Here is a 19,860-nt window from a genome sequence, read left to right on the forward strand (position 1 = left end):
AGAAGGCCCTCGGTGCTGGACCTCAGTGTCCGGGTAGAACACTGCAGTATCACAAGCAGTAAAGGGCAATCATGTAACCAAGTTGTATTATTATTATTATTATTATTATTATTATTACCCCCATAATAACCATAAGAACCTTTTTGACCTGGTGTCAAAAAGATGTCAATGAAGGCACCGGGTGGATTAGATAAGACAATGGAGAGTAGGAATATTAATATCTATTGGGTTTATCTGGTTAAGTCATTGTGAAATGTATAGTGCTTAGAGGCTGGGAACATGCACAAAGCTTAAAACACAGTGTTTTTCAATCCGTTGTACTTTACAGTCCAGCAGGTGTTACCACCAGTTGGAAAGCACTATTGCAACTACAGTGGTACCCTGCAAGACGAACGCCTCGCGAGACGAAAAACTCGCAAAACGAAAGGTTTTTTCATTTTCGAGTTGCCTCGCAAGACGAATTTCCCTATGGGCTTGCTTCGCAAAACAAAGCTTGCCCCTGGGACAGCGGGTCTTCTCCTTTGAAGCAAGGGGTGGCGGGGAGAAGCGATCTTCTTCCCGCAGCCCCAGGTCCGGGGACAGCGGGAAGCGCTTCCCGCTGCCCCCGGACCTCTTTTCAAGCAAGGGGCTGCGGGGAGATTGCTTCTCCCGGTGCTCGGAAGCCGGGCGGGGGGGAGGGAACACCTCCCCCCACCGTCCGGCTTCCGAGCAGTGCTCCGAAGCCGGGCGGGGGGCAGGGGACACCTTCTGAAGGCAGGCGGGGGGCGAAAGTCTTTGCTCCCCCCTGCCTGCCTGTCCCGGAGGGCTTTTGAAGGCAGGCGGGGGGGAGCAAAGACTTTTGCCCCCCGCCCGCCTTCAGAAGAGGTCCAGGACCTCTTCTGAAGGCGGGCGGGGGGCAAAAGTCTTTGTCCCCCCTGCCTGCCTTCCCAGGGGCTTTTAAATCGCCCCGGACAGTGGAGAAGTCCTCCGCTGTCCCGGGGCGATTTTAAAATGCCACCTGCCAGCATTTTAAGATCGCCCGGACAGCGGAGAAGTCCTCCGCTGTCCCAGGGGTTTTTTAAAATGCTGGGGGTGGGAAGAAAAGCCCTTGTGCCCCCCCCAGCCTTCAGAAGATGTCCGGGGACAGACTGTCCCCGGACCTGGTCTGAAGGCGGTTTCCCTAGGAACGCATTAATTGATTTTCAATGCATTCCTATGGGAAACCGTGCATCGCAAGACGAAAAAACCGCAAGACGAAGAGACTTGCGGAACGAATTAATTTCGTCTTGCGAGGCACCACTGTAAGTGGAGGAGAAAGGACAGTCAACAAAAGACGTTTTGCTGCTTGAGGCAAGGAACAAGATGGCAGCCTTCCATTCAATGCATAGAAGCTGATTCAACCAGCAGCTGAATCTTACTTGAACACTGGCAACAGACCTGCTGCTGGGCTTCCCATAGGCATCAGTTAGGCCCTGTGAGAGCAAGATGTTGGACTAGCTGGATCGTTGACCTGGTTCAGCATGATTTTCTAAGATTCTTTTGTTCTTTTAGCATCTTATAGCCAGCATAGTGTAGTGGTTAAGAGCTGTGGACTTGTAATCTGGTGAACCAGGTTCGCTTCCCTGCTCCTCCACATGCAGCTGCTGGGTGACCTTGGGCTAGTGACACTTCTCTGAAGTCTCGCAGCCTTACGCACCTCACAGAGTGTTTGTTGTTGGGGAGGAAAGGAAAGGAGATTGTTAGCCACTTTGAGACTCCTTAGGGTAGTGATAATACGGGATATCAAATCCAAACTCTTCTTCTTCATCTTCTCCCATAGCCGAGGACAGTAGGCTAGCTTAGGGGCACATGGCAACCATGTCTCCATCCTCCAACCCCCTCACCACCACGCATTCTGCTTGGACAACACTAATGCCCCCAATCATCTGTCTGTGGTGGCCTCCTGACTCTGAGGGTCACCCTCCTGACAGAGAGGGGGCAGGAAAAAGAGTGGGGTACATATGGTCTATATTTAAACTTTTGTCCCATTTTGCAGGTTAGTGCTAAAAGTTTGTCCTGGGTCTGGGAAAAGGTTGAAAACTGTGGTACTAAATTATTTCTTTCTGATCTGTTAAATACGTTGTTTATGAAGGATGCTGCTTCCTTTAACTTAAGGGCCATTTGAATTCCTTCCAACTTGAAAATTGTACGATTTCATTATTAGCTCTCATGTTAGCACAAAGATTATAGGGCAACATGCTTATAGTGGAAGAGAACTGGGCATGCAGCTTGGAAGAAAAGAAGAATAATAAAAAAGATTGAATATAAGTATGAATCACTCAAAGAAAATTCCAGCCTGCCTCTCCATGGTCTATTCTGTACTCTTTGGGGGTTTATTAAATTTGAAACATTAAAAGGAAAACATCCTCTTAAAAACGAAACAGAAGAATGGAACATTTTGAGGTTAGGAAGACCCCTCCTGTTCAAGGGATGCTTCCCATTTACTTTGGTTTTCCTTTTTCTCTTGATCCACAGGCACACATTCTATTTCTTAATGCTTCCAGGACTCATGCCATTATTGTTCCGAATATGTGTATGTGAAAGGATTCATATGCAACAGAGACATGTGCTTTATAATCAAGTCAGGAAGCCTTAGTGTTTTGCATACATCCAAAAAAGATGCGTGCCCACTTTTTTGGTGTCAGCCCGCCTGGTGCAAAAGTAATACTTTTGTATTTTTGGTGTTTGTGATAGTTGCTCGTAGGCCCAAATAGGTTGGGGAGCCTTTGTGTAACATGGTCTGAGGCGTGTGGCTACTTGGGAAAGAGACAAGTGGAGATTAACCAGACAGTGGTTAATCTGCAAAGTCCCCCCCCCAAAAAAAAGGAGAGTGTCTGGTTTAAACATGCTTTTAAAAACAGACAGGACTAACCTAAGGTACAGTTTGACCCACAGAAAGAGTTGTGTGTGAAGACCCCCAAACCCCCTCCAAAATAAATCACACAGGAAACAGAATATTTGTTTAAGATTTTTGGCATTAATTTGGCCACAACTTTATTGTTTACAGCATGTGAGTGGTTGCTTAGGCATTGGTTCAGACTACTGAACCTACACCGGCAGGAACAGGACTGACAACTAACTGGTACCTCCAGAGGTCAGTTAGAGAAAACATACTGGGGGAGCACAGAGGTAGATTTCCACCTCTTAGTTCACCCCAGATGCTCCCAGGAACTCTGGCATGGCCCTACCCATGAGAGGGGATCGGACAGAGCAAATTGAGCCCCTGGATTCCTTTAACGGAATTCCCTAGCAGCAGCAATAAAAATGAGGGGCAGGCACAGACAATCTATAATCCCCTCCACCAAAGAATGAACTAATGCCTAACCGCCAACCTTACAAAGTTGTGACGATTTGCTACATGGTAGGCAAAAACCAAATGGCACCAGCCAATCAGCCAAGTGGCAAAATTCCTACCGGGCCCCTGCTCCAAAAACAGATGACCCCTAGACAGGCATAGCAAGGTCAAAAACACAACCTAAAATTATAGGGAGGGAGGGCAGGAGATCCGCTGCACGATGTGAAAGAGGAAGTACTTCGCCTCGTGCAGCCCCTTAAATAGCCCATTAGTTGCCAATCAAACCCCAACTGACAGAAAATTTCCCCCAGTAACAAAGGGGCAACCAATGAGGCAAGGAGGTCATCCAAATGGGCCCACCACAGCAACAAGAAGGCCGTTTGCTGATCTCACCACAGCATGATTTGGAAGACACAATTTATGAACAAATGTGCAAGCCAAGAGCTCCAAATAAGCTGTCACTGTTACGTTCTCTTCAGTATATGTTAGATGTGGATTGATACTGTAAAACAACATCCCCTAATGTAGTGCCTTTGAGATGTTTTGGACTACAACTCTCAACAGCCCCAGCCATCACAGCTGTACTGGCCAGGGCCAATAGGCCTTATAGCCCCCAAATCTGGAGGTCACCACATAGGAGAAGTCTGATGAAAAACATAGTGTTTGAGATTCACTTTAACGCTGAAGTGTCAGCTTTGCTCGTATTTATTTTAAGGAACCGAAACAACCTCTGTATGCTAATCTTCGTAGCTCTGCATATACTATATAATTATAATAAAAATGATTTATTTTTACTGTAACTTTTTCTCACCATGTTTTCTGATTCATAAAAAATAGTGGAAATTTGTTAACAGTATTTAAAGGTGATAATTTACTGCTGAATCTCCAGAATAACTTGATGTAATTATGCAGGCCTTGAGGAATAGGCCTAAAATGGTTTCACCTCAGGCTGAGAGACCAGAGCAGTCATTTAGAGTGGCGGCATACATGGCATGTTATTCAAGACTCCAATCTGATTTCAAAATGTTTCGTTTAATATAGTCATTTTAAGAGGCTTGCAGAAAAAGAAACACCCACTATACAATCTCCTGTGGTAGATCATTTCCCCTAAAATATCACACGTAGAACGTAGCAAGTTTCGGCAAGGACAAGACAGAAATTGAACCAATTTGAAAGGCAACAGGAAAAACACATACTCTGTACTTTATTTCAGAAGAAATAATGATGACTTGCCTCCACTATGTGATTGTGCATAGATTTAAAGTTAAGACTATATACTCAGGATGTTGCCACCACTTAGCTTTAAGTTATTGAAGACAAATGGAAATGCTTGATCTTATTATTTTCACAATAGCAAAAAACAAAAACCCCTCAGTATTTTTCTCATGCATGCTAAAGTTTCCCAGAAATGTCTGTGAGTAACCTGTCTTCTAAAAATGAGAGGGGCCAGAATTAAAGCACAATTTGATATCCTGGTTGTAGCCCTGGGCTCTAACTGGGGTGGGATGTTTGGGGAATGGACCTAGGACCCACTGAATTCAGGCAAGTTCTACCTTTGTTCTCAAAATAGCATGGAAGGCGAGCTTTTCATATTTTTGATTCTTACATTAGCCTGGTAGAGAATTCAGCTGGAATACTGCATTACCTTTTATGCCAAGAGACAAAAATATAATACCAACAAAAGAGCGAGGATAAAAATGGGAATAAGGTTACTCCAACATTTGTAGGATCACCAGGCGATGCTGCTGAGTAGAAAAATTCCCTTGTATGGTGTGGATCACGTAACGTGGATCATTCTTAGTCTAGGGTAGACAACTAGATCCAGCTGATGGATTGGATGCTTGCCCCTCAGTCCTTTCACCTTTTGAAGTTCAGAGGCCCATTTTCAGGCACAGTTTGGATTCGAATCACCTCTGCAAGTGAACAAAACGGGGTCACTAACAGCTCTAGGGAAAGCCAATAGGCCAGTGTTAACATATCTACTTTCCATGCAAAATGTCTCAGGTTCAGTCTGTGGCATCCTCCTGCAACACTGGAAGAACAAGAGAGTACCAGTTGGGGGGTGGTAAGTCAGCTCCCTCTTTCAGGAGGGGCTGCTTTGCGGGCAGGTATCCGGGTCCCACCAGTGACCTGGGAGTGGGTGGAGGATGAAAGGTGAACGATGGCATTCACCTTTAGGACATGGGCATTGATTTTGGGTTGCCTGGTATCATGGAGGGCATTAAGTGTTGGCTGCAGGTGTGAGGGTGTTGGCGGCGAGCCTTTGGCTCGACTGGCAGTTAGGCATTGGGTAAGCCTTTTTATGGGAGGGGAGGTTGTGCCTCCGCCTGCCCCTCCACATTAAGGGTACCCCGTTAAAGGGATCCGGGTGTGTGGTTCCTGTCTGAAGCCTGGGCGTGGGCTAGGGCAATGCCACAACCCCAACAGTGACCCTGGTGTGGCGTTTGCCCTCCTAGGTGTGTGACATCATACTGGGTTCATAAGCAAAGGGTTAACTAATTGTAAAATGGCTAACCAATGGGAACCCAAGGGGCAGAGTTAACTGTGTATAAGGTTTAAGCACAGAGGGTTTTTTGAGAGAGTTAGAGTTAGGGTGGTTGAGAAGACAGTCTGGAGATAGAAGAGACAGAGAAGATAAGTCTGTGGGTTGGGCTAGTCTGGTGTGAGAGAGTGAGAGAATTTGTTAAGAGGAGTCAGTCAAACAGTTGAGAAGGTATTAGGAAGGTATAGGCCGGTAAAGAAACTAAAGTTAAGATACTGACAGGAATATTATCTGACAAACCATAAACTTGTTAATGTTTGTAAAATAAACTTGTTTTTTTGTGGTTCACTTTTAACAACTGTCTGGACTCAGTGTTTTACCAGAGAGTAATGGGTTGGTGGCAGCGGGGAAGCGAGCACAGTGGTGGCACAGGGATCAATAGAACGTTAAACGTCCGGGGACCCTGTGTGATCACCACACTTGGGGGTGCTCAATTGATGTACATCATAGGGCTCCCCCTTCCAGTGGTTGACCCCTTAGAGACTTCCTGAAGACAAGCAGGAGTCAGGATATAGTCTTGCTTCACCCAGTTGCCTAAGCCAAACCGCTCACATCTTGTAACCAATAAAGTTGTGGCCTTATTTATCCCATTAACCAAATATACTTGTGTTGGCGGATTTATTTCGTGGGGAGCTAGGGGTCCACGGCCTTGTCACACAAACTACTGAGCTTTGCTTGTCATTTCAGTTGTTTAGCATGTGAATAAGAACCATCACAATCTCAAGCAGCCAGAAGAAAGATGCCTATCTTCACAGTTGAAAGAATGCCTAAATTAGGAGACTAATACTAGGAAAGAGGGAGACCTTGAGGCTGCACACAGATCACCTGGTTACAGAATCCCCCACTATGGTGAGACGTATTGCGCTTCTATTTCATTCATTCATTTTTTTAAAAAATCTATTTTGTTTATTAAATTTACAGTCTGCCCTTCCTCCCAAAGTAGCCAAGGGCAGTGAACACATCTGTAAAAAGACAAGGCCATTAAAAACAAAAGCAAACCTATTTAAAATATTTTTTTAAAAATTAAAATCATATAAAACTTTTTTTTGAAAAAGAACCACAATGAAACACCGTAAAACATTGAAACCATTTTAAAAAAGATGTGTCTGAAAAGTCCCACTGAAACAGGAAGGTTTTCAACAGGCATGCAAAACATTATAGTAAAATACATTTAAATTATAGTAATTTCTAAATGCGCATCTATACATAAAATTACCATATGTAAATTTTAATGCTAACCTGTCCCCTTTTTATGTGGGGGGAGGTGGAGATGCATTTTTCTCTCTTTTGCCAGTAAATAAGTGGTCACCCTACTATAGCAACTGAAACTTTGAAATCCTTTCCCATCTGGCTACATCTTCCCTTTATAAAAAATGTTCTACTAAAATGTCATTCCCTCTCTTTTTTTTGTTTTTTTTTAAAAAGTTCCTTTTGGCATATATCTGTGTGAATAAATAATGCCGCAGTGTTCAAACACAAAGATCCTGTGGCCCATTGTCACCGGGAACCTTGGAGACTCAGTGCTGTAGCTGAAGAGACAGAAGTTTCTTTTTGTTATGAAAAATGTTTTTGTGAAGAACAAAACAGGGAAGAGAAAGTAACTGCTACAGAATACTTGATGGGCACTTTAATCTTCTATTAATATGCAAATTTTGTTCTTTACAACCCCTGGTAAAGATTCACTCCCCCCACCCGCCACCCCCATCAGGCTATTTGAAAATAGTCCTTTTCTCCCCAAGGTCCTTCTGGCCTGAGTCTAAGTGAAATACTGTTTCTATGCTAATTCCCAAGACCCTCTTGTAGGCATCATTTTCAGTTGAAATTATGTGGGGTTTATTGAACCACATTTGTAAAACATTCCACAGCTGACTTCCTTCTAAAGATCTCCTTTAATAGAACCGAGTCTCCCCTGTTGATCTGTGTCGCGTGAGGATGCCAAACGCAATAATCTGAAACAACAAAAATAGATTTATTTATTTTTTTTTCAAAAAGAAAGCATGTAAAGAAATTTGGATGTAAACTACAGACAAAAAAGGCATTTTAGATTCATAATCAACTTAGGGGGGGGGGAATATTGATGGGATGCCTGGTAAATATCCAGAAGATATTACTACTGGTAATATTTCCTTTCATAAATGCTACCCCAGGAGTAAATACAGAAGAAAGTAGAGCTGAATATAATATCCTTACCAGTGTCTGTCCAAAATCACATTTCCTTCTAGTAATATAGCTATCCTAAAAATGCCACCCTAGAGTAAAAAAAATAAAAAATTAGAAGAGTAGAAACTCAGTTGCTGCAGTGTAAGGGGAAATTGAGAAGTGTTTTGCACTTAACTGTATATAAGCAATTCAGTGCAGTCCATCACTGGATCTCTGGATTTTCCTGCCATTCATTACTATTTTTCTATGTCTCTTCCCGCTCCCCACATTCTACCAAGAAAGTAGTGTCTAAGGGCCATGCTTGCCGTATAAGTTCCTATAAAATTTCCTGAACTTCCTTTTCCAAATGCAGATGAAGAAGAAAATCAGCATTTCTCTCTGAAAAGGCTTTTGCTTGGAATTATAAACATTTGACAATCAAAACTGATGGAATATGCAGAGATAGTTAAATTTGCTGGAAGAATAAGAGATCAAGATGAGAGACTTTTTTTAATAGAATGGGGGGGGGGGAATTGTCAAATGTATGAAATAACTTACAGGGAGTAAAAAGATTAAATTTGTAAATAGGTTTGAATTGGTTATGTAGTAAGATTGCAATTTAAATTAGGAATCACGGGGGCGGGGGGATTTGAAGAAGATGTAGGTTGAATTTGGTTAGATTTAATTTTTGTTGTTGAAATATTGTAAAATGCAAAAATTGAAAAATAAAATATTTAATATTTGACAGTAAAAAAGAAGGAATTATAAACATTTGTACTTCGTTTCTTATACTTCAGCCTATTCTATATAAGGTAAAGGGACCTCTGACCACTAGGTCCAGTCGTGGACGACTCTGGGGTTGCGGTGCTCATCTTGCTTTATTGGCCGAGGGAGCCAGCGTACAACTTCTGGGTCATGTGGCCAGCATGACTAAGCCACTTCTGGCGAACCAGAGCAGTGCACGGAAGCGCCATTTAGCTTCCCTCCGGAGCGGTACCTATTTATCTACTTGCACTTTGACGTGCTTTTGAACTGCTAGGTGGGCAGGAGCTGGGACTGAGCAACGGGAGCTCACCCCGTCGTGGGGATTTGAACTGCCGACCTTCTGATTGGCAAGCCCTAGGCTCTGTGGTTTAACCCACAGCACCACCCGTGTCCCATTCTATATAGTATGATAATGTAATTATGTTCCTCTGCCTTCAGTCTTCGATGTGAATCATCTTGGATTGCTCAGCATATTAAAAGTTTCATTTACCCGCTGTTCAAGAGTTAAGAATCCTGGGATGATTCAGCTGGGGGCCTTTCCGGAGGATCATTTTATGGCACAATAAATGTGCATTTATTTCTCAGTTGTTGCAAGGCAGCATTTTGCCGGTCCTCAGTAAGGAATCTAAAGCATCAAACCTCTTCTCCCATTAAGAATCACTTTATCTGCCAAGAACTCTGGACTTCCACAACAGCAAAGCAATGGACACTTGTAGCCTCATAGGGATTTCTCTGGGTTAATCCAGATTGCAGGATGGAAACAGAGACATATCCTCAAGGACACCTCTTAAACACTACTTCTCCGTTTAAAACAGTGAGATAGGTATCACTCCTCTGTATGAGTGTACAAAACCTTTAAAAAAGCCCAGGACCTTAGTTTTTGAACATGTCTTTGTTTTCATTTTGCCTGGGGAAGCTGCCCTGTTCTCATCCCATTGGCGTGCCAAAGTATATTACAGTTAAAGAAGGGAGACTGCACAAATTGGTATGTATATACCGTATTTTCTCCCTATTTGGGGGGACTCCAAATTCAGAAAATGGGGGAAGATTGCCATGAGTTGTTGGGCTTTTTAAAGGGAGGATTGCCGAAAATCGCTCACCCGCATGCAGTGGTGTAGCGTGGGGGGTGCCAGGGGTGCCGGCCGCACTGGGCGCAACATCTGGGGGGGGGGCGCGAGTCCAGAGGGAAGGGACAAGTTCCTTCCTCCGCCGGGCTCCCCGCCGCCACCGCCAGCCTTGCGCCCTAGCGCACGCGCGCCCCCCGCTGCTGCTGCGCTCCACTCACAGCTCGCAGGAGGAGCAGCCGCTGCAGCAGCGCCAACGGCGCCACCGACGCCTGGCCGGGCACGGGCAGCCTCCGCACCCCGCCGCCGCCGCCATCCCCTCGGCCCAGCCACAGGCGGCGGCTGCTTCTGCCGACTGGGAGGGAGGAGAGCTCCGAGGGGCCTCGCCGCGCCCTGCGCTCCCCAAAACCCTCCAAGAGGAAGCCGGCGGGCGGGCGAGGGTCTCCTGGCAGAAGGGGGCGCTGCTGGCTCCGGCTCTCAGCGCAAGTCTCAGCCGCGGGGGGGGGGGGCGAGGACGGAGCACGGCTGGAAGCCCCCAGACCCGGCCGGGAGGAGGAGAGGCGCTCGCCAAGCCCGGATCTGGAGCTCCACCTACAGCCCAAGGAGAGGAGGGGGCGGGGAGGTGCCCGAGGGGAGGGGGCTTCGGCTGCCTCGGCCCGCAGGGGCTCCGCAAATAATAAATTTAATAAATTCCTGCTGAGCCTTTGGGGGGGGGTCCTTGGCTCCTTCGCTCGCCCCCAGCCCCAGTGGCGTAGCGTGGGGGGTGCAGGGGGGCCGGGCGCAACATCTGGGGGGGGCGCGCTCACACTCGAGTGCTAAAATACACGGGTTAGGGGGCGCAAATTACTTGCCTTGCCCCGGGTGCTGACAACCCACGCTACGCCACTGCCCGCATGACCTACGCTGCCACTCACATGCATTGCAAAAGCCACCTATCGTCCGCCCAATTGCCTCAGTGACAGCCAATCAACAACAGCCCTTGCCGCAGCCACCAATAACACGCACAATAGCTGGTGACAATCTTTAGATCGCGACGGCAACCAATCCCATGTCAACCCTACGCACTGACAACTCCAAATTTTTATCATAATTTTGTAAATAAAAAAGCTTGTCTTATACATGAAAAAGTACGGTAGGTATGATGATGATGATGATGATGATGATGATGATGATGATTTATTTATTTATACCCCACCCATCTGACATTCATCTGGTAGGGAGCATACACATGTACTTCTCTATCACATATATGGTCTCCTCAGTTGGCAAGGGTATGGAACAATCCACAGGGTGATAGCCAACATTGGTCATGAGAGCCAATATGGTGTAATGGTTAGAGTGTTGGACCGTGACCTGAGAAACCAGGGTTCAATTTTCCACTCAGCCATGAAGCTCTCTGGGTGATGTCAGCCTAACCTACCTCACAGGGTTGTTGTGAGAATGAAATGAGGAGGCGAACCATGGCCACCACCTTGAGCTCGTTGGAAGAAAAAGTTGGTATATAAATGTAGCAATAAATAAATAAATAAATAAATAAATAAATAAATAGTCATATTAGGGCACACCTATTGAATTCAGTGGGTTTAATTTAACTCTTTTTCTCTACTCTGGGTCTACTTTGAATATGAGTAACATATAGTCCTTAATAACCCTGAACAAATTAAACACTGGCAAATCCAGATAAAAAAACTCCTTGGTATACAGGGTCCTTTTATGCTCTTTCTGCTGCCATGATCAAATGTGAAGAAGCATATGAAGAAGGTGATTTGGTTTTCTTTTGAGATTCGCAGCACAATAAGTAAACAAGCCACTTAAACATTGAATCCACTCTCTAGGTAACGTAAAGTTGTTATGTCATATAACATCTTCAGGTTTGCCATAGTCATCAACCTGATAATAATAACAAAACACACTTTCCATTTAAAGGCTTCAAAGTACTCTGTGAACATTAATTAATCCTTACAGCCCACCATAAGTGAAGATGGGAATGATTATTTTTCTGCTCTGTCTTGACATCCACTCCTCAAAATGTAGAGGCTGGCTTTGATGTTTTCTTTCATATTTTCATGCTCACTTAAATAAGCTTCAGTGTTCAAGGCTACATTATTGAATGCACAGTGCTGTATCCATTTGTACATATCCCCTATTTATGAACACTATCTACAGAGAACCACTTTGAAATACTTTAAATACAAAGATGCAAAGACGCACACACAAACTCTACAAATAACCATGGGTAAATACAACCGAACTGATCACAAAGAAGCACCTTTTATTTCCATCTCTCAAACCATCTCTCTCTAATTCAGCTCTTGGCATTGAAGAACAGCTTTAAATCCCTGGTTAATTAACCAGAAATGGCATGTAAATAAAAGCATTGTCCTGATTATCTCACATGTTTGCTAGCACTTAGTTGAAAAGGAGAGTTATTAGGCATGATGTGACATGATAGAAACGAGCCAGCTGTGCCAATGGTCTAATCATCAATAAAGATCGCAAAGAAGGAAGTGAAGATTGCCTTAGATCAAACTTGGGTCTCCAGCTGTTTTTGAACTACAATTCCCATCATACCTGACCACTGGTCCTGCTAGCTAGCAATGAAGGGAGTTGTAGTCTAAAAACAGCTGGAGACCCAAGTTTGGGAAACACTGCCCTAGATACTCTCAAAGTAGAATTCCTCAACCTTCCCCTCTTTTGGACTAAAACTCCCATCAGATCCAGCCATCAGAGCTGTGCTAGCTGAGGCTGATGGTAGATGTTGTCCAAAATATCTGAGGAGGGTCAGGTTGGGGAAGGTTGCCCCAGATACTGTAAGAGTTCTTCTCTGTAAAAGTGAGACTTCTCAGCTGAAACTGAAAGCCAGTGTGGTGCAGTGGGTAGAAGTTTGGGGCTTGCTCATAAAGGTAAAGGTAAAGGGACCCCTGACCATTAGGTCCAGTCGTGGCCGACTCTGGGGTTGCGGTGCTCATCTTGCTTTATTGGCCGAGGGAGTCGGTGTACAGCTTCCAGGTCATGTGGCCAGCATGACTAAGCCACTTCTGGCGAACCAGAGCAGCGCACGGAAATGCCGTTTACCTTCCTGCCGGAGCGGTACCTATTTATCTACTTGCACTTTGACGTGCTTTTGAACTGCTAGGTTGGCAGGAGCAGAGACCGAGCAACGGGAGCTCACCCCGTCGCAGGGATTCAAACCGCCGACCTTCTGATCAGCAAGTCCTAGGCTCTGTGGTTTAACCCACAGCGCCACCTGCGGCTTGCTCATATTTGGGTTCAAACATAGGAGCCAATTCCTAGGGGCTGAAGTCTATTTGAGAGGGCTGTCGCTTTCCCAACGTGAGAGGAATTCCTGTTCAAATGGAGTGTGTGCGCGCTATGTGATCAATTATGTGGGGTGGAGCTTATCTGGAACACAAACACACAATATTTTATTCAAGTTGGCACCCCAGTTTTCAAATATGGAGCTCACTGAAGATCAGGAGTCAGTCACTTTTTCTACACAATTTTGCTCCGAAGAAGAGGAGGAGGAGGAGGAGGAGGAGGAGGAGGAGGAGGAGGAAGAAGAAGAAGAAGAAGAAGAAGAAGAAGAAGAAGAAGAAGAAGAAGAAGAAGAAGAACAGCAACAGCAACAAGATAGTCTGATGTATGCTGCTCCCAGTTCCTGGACGAAAGGTGGGAAACAAATGTATTTCTGTGCATTATTTATAATAAACTGTAATTAATAAATAAGTATCATTTCTTAAATGTGCTCTATAAACAAGTTCCATGGAACCTTAAAGAAAACTTTGCTGCACAAGGTTGGGGAATGAAGATGGCCTCAGCTTAAAACACGATTGCTGTTCAGTGGGGAGCATCTTTAATGATTTATAAAGCCTGTGATGGTAGCTTGTGATGGCTAAAACCTCTGAGTAATCCAATAAGGATCGTATAGTACTGTGCCCTTTATGCTTCTTCCAGTAGCTGCATATGAAGCTCTTTGTTTATGACCCAGGAAATGGACTAAAAGCTTTCTTGGTTCATCTCTGTTCACAAAATTTGTTTTTGAGATAGTAATGTGCCGTTGCATTTTAATACTTAATATAGTAAATCTCAAGCATTTCACTGCCTTACAATGCTTACATAGTTATGGGAATAGCTCCACCCCCCGGGGGGGGGGAGTTGGGCTTCATTCTTAGATGCCTTTTGGCCCTGCAGTGCTTTTCCCATTAAGCTACTGCAGCAAAATATTAGGGTATCTATTCTAGGCTTTTTCTGGAAGACGGTCTTACACGCTCCTGCTCTTAAAATGAAAAAGCAACAGCAACAATCCAGTTGCTGGCTTCCAGGTGAAAAAAGTTGCCAAGATGCAACAAATAATAAAGGCCTACATGTAAGAAAGTGTACGCACATTTGGGTGGTTTGCATTTATCATTTATTTATTTCAAATGCAATATTTGTGAAAACACATTTTGGGGGTTTTTTTTGTTTTTGTTTTTTTGCATTCATAGCCTTGCTGTTATTTCCTGCTGTCCCTTTCTAGAATTTTCTTTCACCGCCCCCTCCGCTCTCCATTTGTGGAGTGTCAGAGAAGGATTTGAGAGACCAGGGTTCAAATCTCCATTCAGTCAGAAGCTCACTGGGTGTGTCTTTCGCCAGTCACTGCCTCTCAGGTTGCCCCAAAGATGAACAGGGCCCTGCAGGTGGCGCATGTGTGCGATGTCACCCATGTGCCGTGCGTTGTGCGCATGCGACGTCACATCGTCTGGAGGAGGCCGAGCGCTCTGGAGAAGCTGCAATGCGGGCAGCACATCATGTGTGCTGTCACACGTGCATGATGAGTGCTGGTCCCCTTCAATCTTGAAGGAAAATATGTAAACATTCTCTAGGAGTATGATAATAAAATGTCAAAACCAGGAGGTATTACTCTCTTATGCTACCTGCTTAAGAAGTTGTCCAAAGCATAGTTAATTTAGGAAAAAATGCACTGCCAAACTCCTTATGGTTCAGTGAGGAACAGCAAAGAGGCCCCAAAGGATAGGTGTGCCTTTGTTATGTACAGTTCATAAAAGACTACCAGCTAGATTTCCCTATGTGGCTTATTTATTTTAGTGTGTGTGTCCCTTACATTATGGAGGATGTCCTGGGTACAGATGCATGTCTTTAAAGGTTTCATAATAATGGTGAAACAGAAATCTCAGTATTGCACATAGACTGAAATTTTTAAAATCAGGGAACCAAAAGGTTCTCATACTAAATTACGGTATGAACACAATATGGATCAGCTATCCAATCAAATTCAAGATTGAAAGAAAGACAATTCTCAATCTTTGGGGTTTTATGTTCATTAGATGTTCCAGTGTGCAGCTCTTCTACTGCAAGAGAGATTTTGGTATTAAAGCCTATGAGTAATAGAAATATTCAAATTATGGTTAAAACTAGCTACACAATCTTTGGTAGGTTGTGTTAGACCTTTTTTATATAAATGAGGCTGCAATCATATACTTATTTATCTGAGAATAAGATCCATCGAGCTCAGTGGGACTTACTTCTGAGCAGACATTTTATTATTTATTCATTAAATTTCTATCCACCCTTCCTCCCAAAGCAACCTGGGTTGGCAAACAAAAAATCAGCCAAATAATATATTCCTTAAAAAATAAAGCATTTAGATAATTAAAAAACAAAACAAAACCAGCCATCAAGGACAGCTAATCATTTCAAGGTTGTCAGGAGCAGTATTATTCAGTCTGTATGAACAGGAATGTTTTTAAATTCCTCCTGAGTGTTAATAATAATGGAGACAGATGCACTTTACTTGGCAGGGCATTCCATAAACATGGAGCCACTACCAAGCAGGTCCTGCTATGCATCAGCAGAATTGGGCAGAATACAGGATTGCATGACAGAATCTGCTCACTTTATGAATAGGCTAACAAAAGAATAAGCTTGGTGATGGAATTCCATTGGACAAAAACTGAAAGGAATGGGAAAGGAAAGTTGCAGGAGTCCACCCAATAATAACAACATACTAAATTTAACCACATGGTGATAAAATACTGCAATATTTATAACTCACAATACCTTTATTTTTGTGGCATTTTTCAAATGATGATTATAAAAGAAAATAGAAATAAGTGGGAGGGAATCAGGAGCGGAATCTAAAAATATCCTTCAGTGAGATCTGCCTGTCCACAAGTAGCAATCAAAAATTGTCCATATTAATGCCACTCAAATTTTAAGACATTGCAGCACAAAATCTGCCCGTGATGATAACATAACAGGTTCGGTGAATCTGAAAGTCCCCTTCTTCTAATGGAGGAAAGCCTTCTGCCAGAGGAAGGGAACCTTAGATATATCTCAGTGTTGCTTCAACAATGCTGCAATATCATATTACATAGTGCTAAGTTATTGCAAGTAATGTGTGTCTGTACATATGGGTCTTAAAGACTCCCAGTAAAATAAAGCATTAAAAGCTGAAATAAAACAGTTTTTTAATAATAAAAAAGAGACTCACACAGCTAACAAGTTTAAACTATATGAAAAAGTCTGGCGGAATAAAAACATATCAATTGCCTGCCTAAAATAGAGGCTAGTATGCCTTATATGTCTGTCTCTTTGTGAGGGTGGTTCAATATGGAACCCATTAGCAAGATGAGGTTGCTTTGAATAGTCTGCTGGTAGTTCCTTGGAAAGGCCTATTTATTGATTCTGGTGAGCAATGCTATTTTTCTAGAAAAAGAGGTGCTGGAACTTACCACGAACGCCTCCCTTGTTCTCTTACAATGGCAATGGCACCTGTCTGTGAGGTGCCAGAACTGCGGTCTGGTGAGTTCTGGCTGAAAAAAGCCCTGCTTTTCTCTTCATAGTGGCCAGCTTTGGCAAAGGTAGGTTGCCCATGTTCATCAATACATTGAAATCCCAGTTTCTATATTTGGGACCTCCAGTCACCACAGCCATTTTTAGTCGGAAATGCTTTGTATTAAATCATGCCTTTCTCTTTCCCCATTTCTGGCAACATGGAGAACAGGACTAAGTGTACTTAGGATCTTAGCCTTAGTGATGCCTTCTTCTGTTAGTGGATACATTTTTAAATTGGGAACTCTTTGCTACATTTTGAAAGCATTAGACCCCCGTTTCTTCCTGAGATTGCAAAGCTTTACCGAAGCAGAGAAACATTTGCCTTGTTTATGAACAAACAGGTGCTATAATGTTGCAGGTGGCACCCTACCACACAGTATTAAAAATGTATGTTATTTTGTTTATGTGAGTGGCATGCTAGTGATATTTGGCACAGATATTTCCAACAGAGGATTTCTTTTTAAATGAAAGTGGTTGTTTTGCTCTTAAAGTGGGATGTTTATATGAACATGCAATATTGTGCTTTATATTTTCAATTAAACTGCAGGAACATATGAGAACCATTTAGGCTGCTCAAAAGAGAGATCGCTAAATATTATTTTTTTTAAAAAAAACCCAAACCCAAACCCAAAATACTTTTCATTAAGAAGATTGGGGTGGGGGGAGGATATAGACATAGAAAATGGATTATGCAAAACTACTCAGCCAGAATCCACTTTGTTGTGACACAAGGCGACTTAAGTGCTAGTTTAATTACTTTAATTGTTAGTGTCCTAGATTTCAGTTCCTTTTTTTTTTCTAGGTAGAAAGGTCCTCAAGTGTATCTATAATTCCCTCTGCTAATTTATTCTGTGTCATTATTTACTGAAAGCATTAGGCTTTGTTTAGTAAAAGTTCCCCAATGAATCAAATTATGGCACTGTTACTGCCTGTGTAAACAGAAGGACAAGTGCATTAGTAAAGAAATCACTCTCATCGTTTGGGAAGATGTGCATCTAACGATGAAAGGTTCCACAGCCCTACACTCAGCTTTAACAAGCAAGGAAAGCTGCCTGCCTTCAGCATCTTTGAAACCCTAATCACTTTGAAAGAAGCGACAACTTAAACTTTGGTGCTGGGCATCCCATTCCCATAAAAAAACACTTTAATGGCTGTGCTGCTATGCCCTATTTACCAAATACACTCCCCTCTCACTACTAAGGGTGAATCACAGTGACTTTCATCACTGTTTATGACGTCTGTGCCAATGAGCAACCTACATTGCTCACAAAGTATCTTTGCTAGTAGTTTCTACATGCTGTGGGAATCCTGAGCTTGCACAGGGTCCCCAGCATGTGTGGAATAACCTGACGCCTATTATCTACACATCATAGGCAAGTATACCTTATTTATAAAGTCCCTCCAATTCAAAAAGGGAGTGGGTGGGTTGTGGGTGCATGCATCTGCTCCCATGCTCAGGACTTGCTCCAGTACATAACCCTAATCTTTCCTTATATAGGACTCTTTGTATTTACAATGAAAGTAGCTTGTTCTCTAAGAATATAAGAATAAGACCAGAGTTCTGTCTAGTCCAGGTGCTAGACACCACTATGGCTGCCACTGTACTCCCAGGCCCAAAATGTTTTGAGCTGTAACAAAGCTCAAAAACTGGCACTTTTGAGAACCTCTTTCTCATTTTGGGCTATTTTCTTCCTTGTTTCCATATCACCGTCTGGTGTTTTCCTTTTCCAAACAATGACGCCGTCATCATCACCATTTTATGAATCTCCTTTCACATGTGCGCCACGGCAGTTTGCAAACAGATTGTAAAAAAACAATGGAACACAGTTTTAAAAACAGTAAGGTAAAGGGAAAGGTAAAGGTAAAAGGACCCCTGACCATTAAGTCCAGTTGCGGATGACTCTGGGGTTGCGGCGCTCATCTCACTTTATTGGCTGTTTAAAAACAGTACTGTTGCCAAATGAGGTAGCGGGGAACCTGTCATATGTTGACAGGAATGCTGTTCCACAGAACAGGGGCGACCACACTGATTGGAGCGACCCTGCTTGGAGTTGCTGCAGGGCAAGCTTTTGATATTTTTGGGAAATTCTCCTTGACTACAGGCCATAGCACAACAGAGACCTGCCTTATACTGAGTCAGACCATTGGTCCATATAACTCAGCATTGTCTACACTGACTGACAGCAGCTCACCAGGGTTTCAGGCAAGGTTGTCTCCCAGTCCTACCTGAAGATGTTGGGGATTGCATCTGGGACCTTCTGCAACAGCAGCAAGAATATTATTGGCCCAAAAATGGAAGCAAGAAGAGTTACTGTCGATTGAAAAATGGAGGATGAAGCTAATGGACTATGCAGAATTAGATAAACTAACAGGAAGGATTCGAAACTGGCGAGACCAGAAATTCACGGAAGACTGGAATAAATTTATGGACTATATGAAAAGTACCGGTAATTGTGAAGAACAGATGATGTTTGTAGGGTTGTGAGGAGTATTATTAGAAGTATTGTAAAAATGGACAAGGGGGAGGATGATTTGTTAAGAGATGTAAAGGCAATCTAAAGTTCAGAAATGCATAAGAAGTGGTTAAAACGGTGGATCATCAGAGGTGCTGATGGAAGTCCAAAAAGATTGTATAAGTGATAAGCTTTGTGGTACATTTTATAATTTATATGTTAAAATTAATAAAAAATTACCTTCTGCATGCAAAGCAGATGTTCTACCACTGAGCACATGGTGCCGAGACATCTAAGGGTGGCTACTTTCACTTCTGCTGAGTTGGTGAATGGGGCACCTTTCAGGCTGTCTAGAAATGCAGAAGCCACCAACTTGTTGGACCAGCTGCTTCTGGCCTGGGTTTGATGGAATTAGGTGAGGAGAGGGTTACAGAACCACCAGGCCGGGCAGTCAACACAGCTTGCAGGCTCCCATTGGCCATGCCTCCTACAGGGATACTCTGATAAACGGCTGTATGGAAGCTCCATAGTGTCTCTAGGTTCAGACAACCATAGTTCCTGGTTGAAATGGTGAGATAATGAATATCTAGGCAGGTTACTGAGGTAGACATTATGAAGTAAATGAATCATCTATTAAATAACAAATGCAGTCAGTTGATGTATTTATGATGAAATAGCAACAAATTGTTGGCATTAAAAAGCTGGTTGTCAGAGGAAAATTATAACCTCATTGTGACTACTGTCTGTGGC

Source organism: Podarcis liolepis (assembly GCF_965112155.1).
Source record: "Podarcis liolepis genome assembly, chromosome: 11".
NCBI lineage: Eukaryota > Metazoa > Chordata > Lepidosauria > Squamata > Lacertidae > Podarcis > Podarcis liolepis.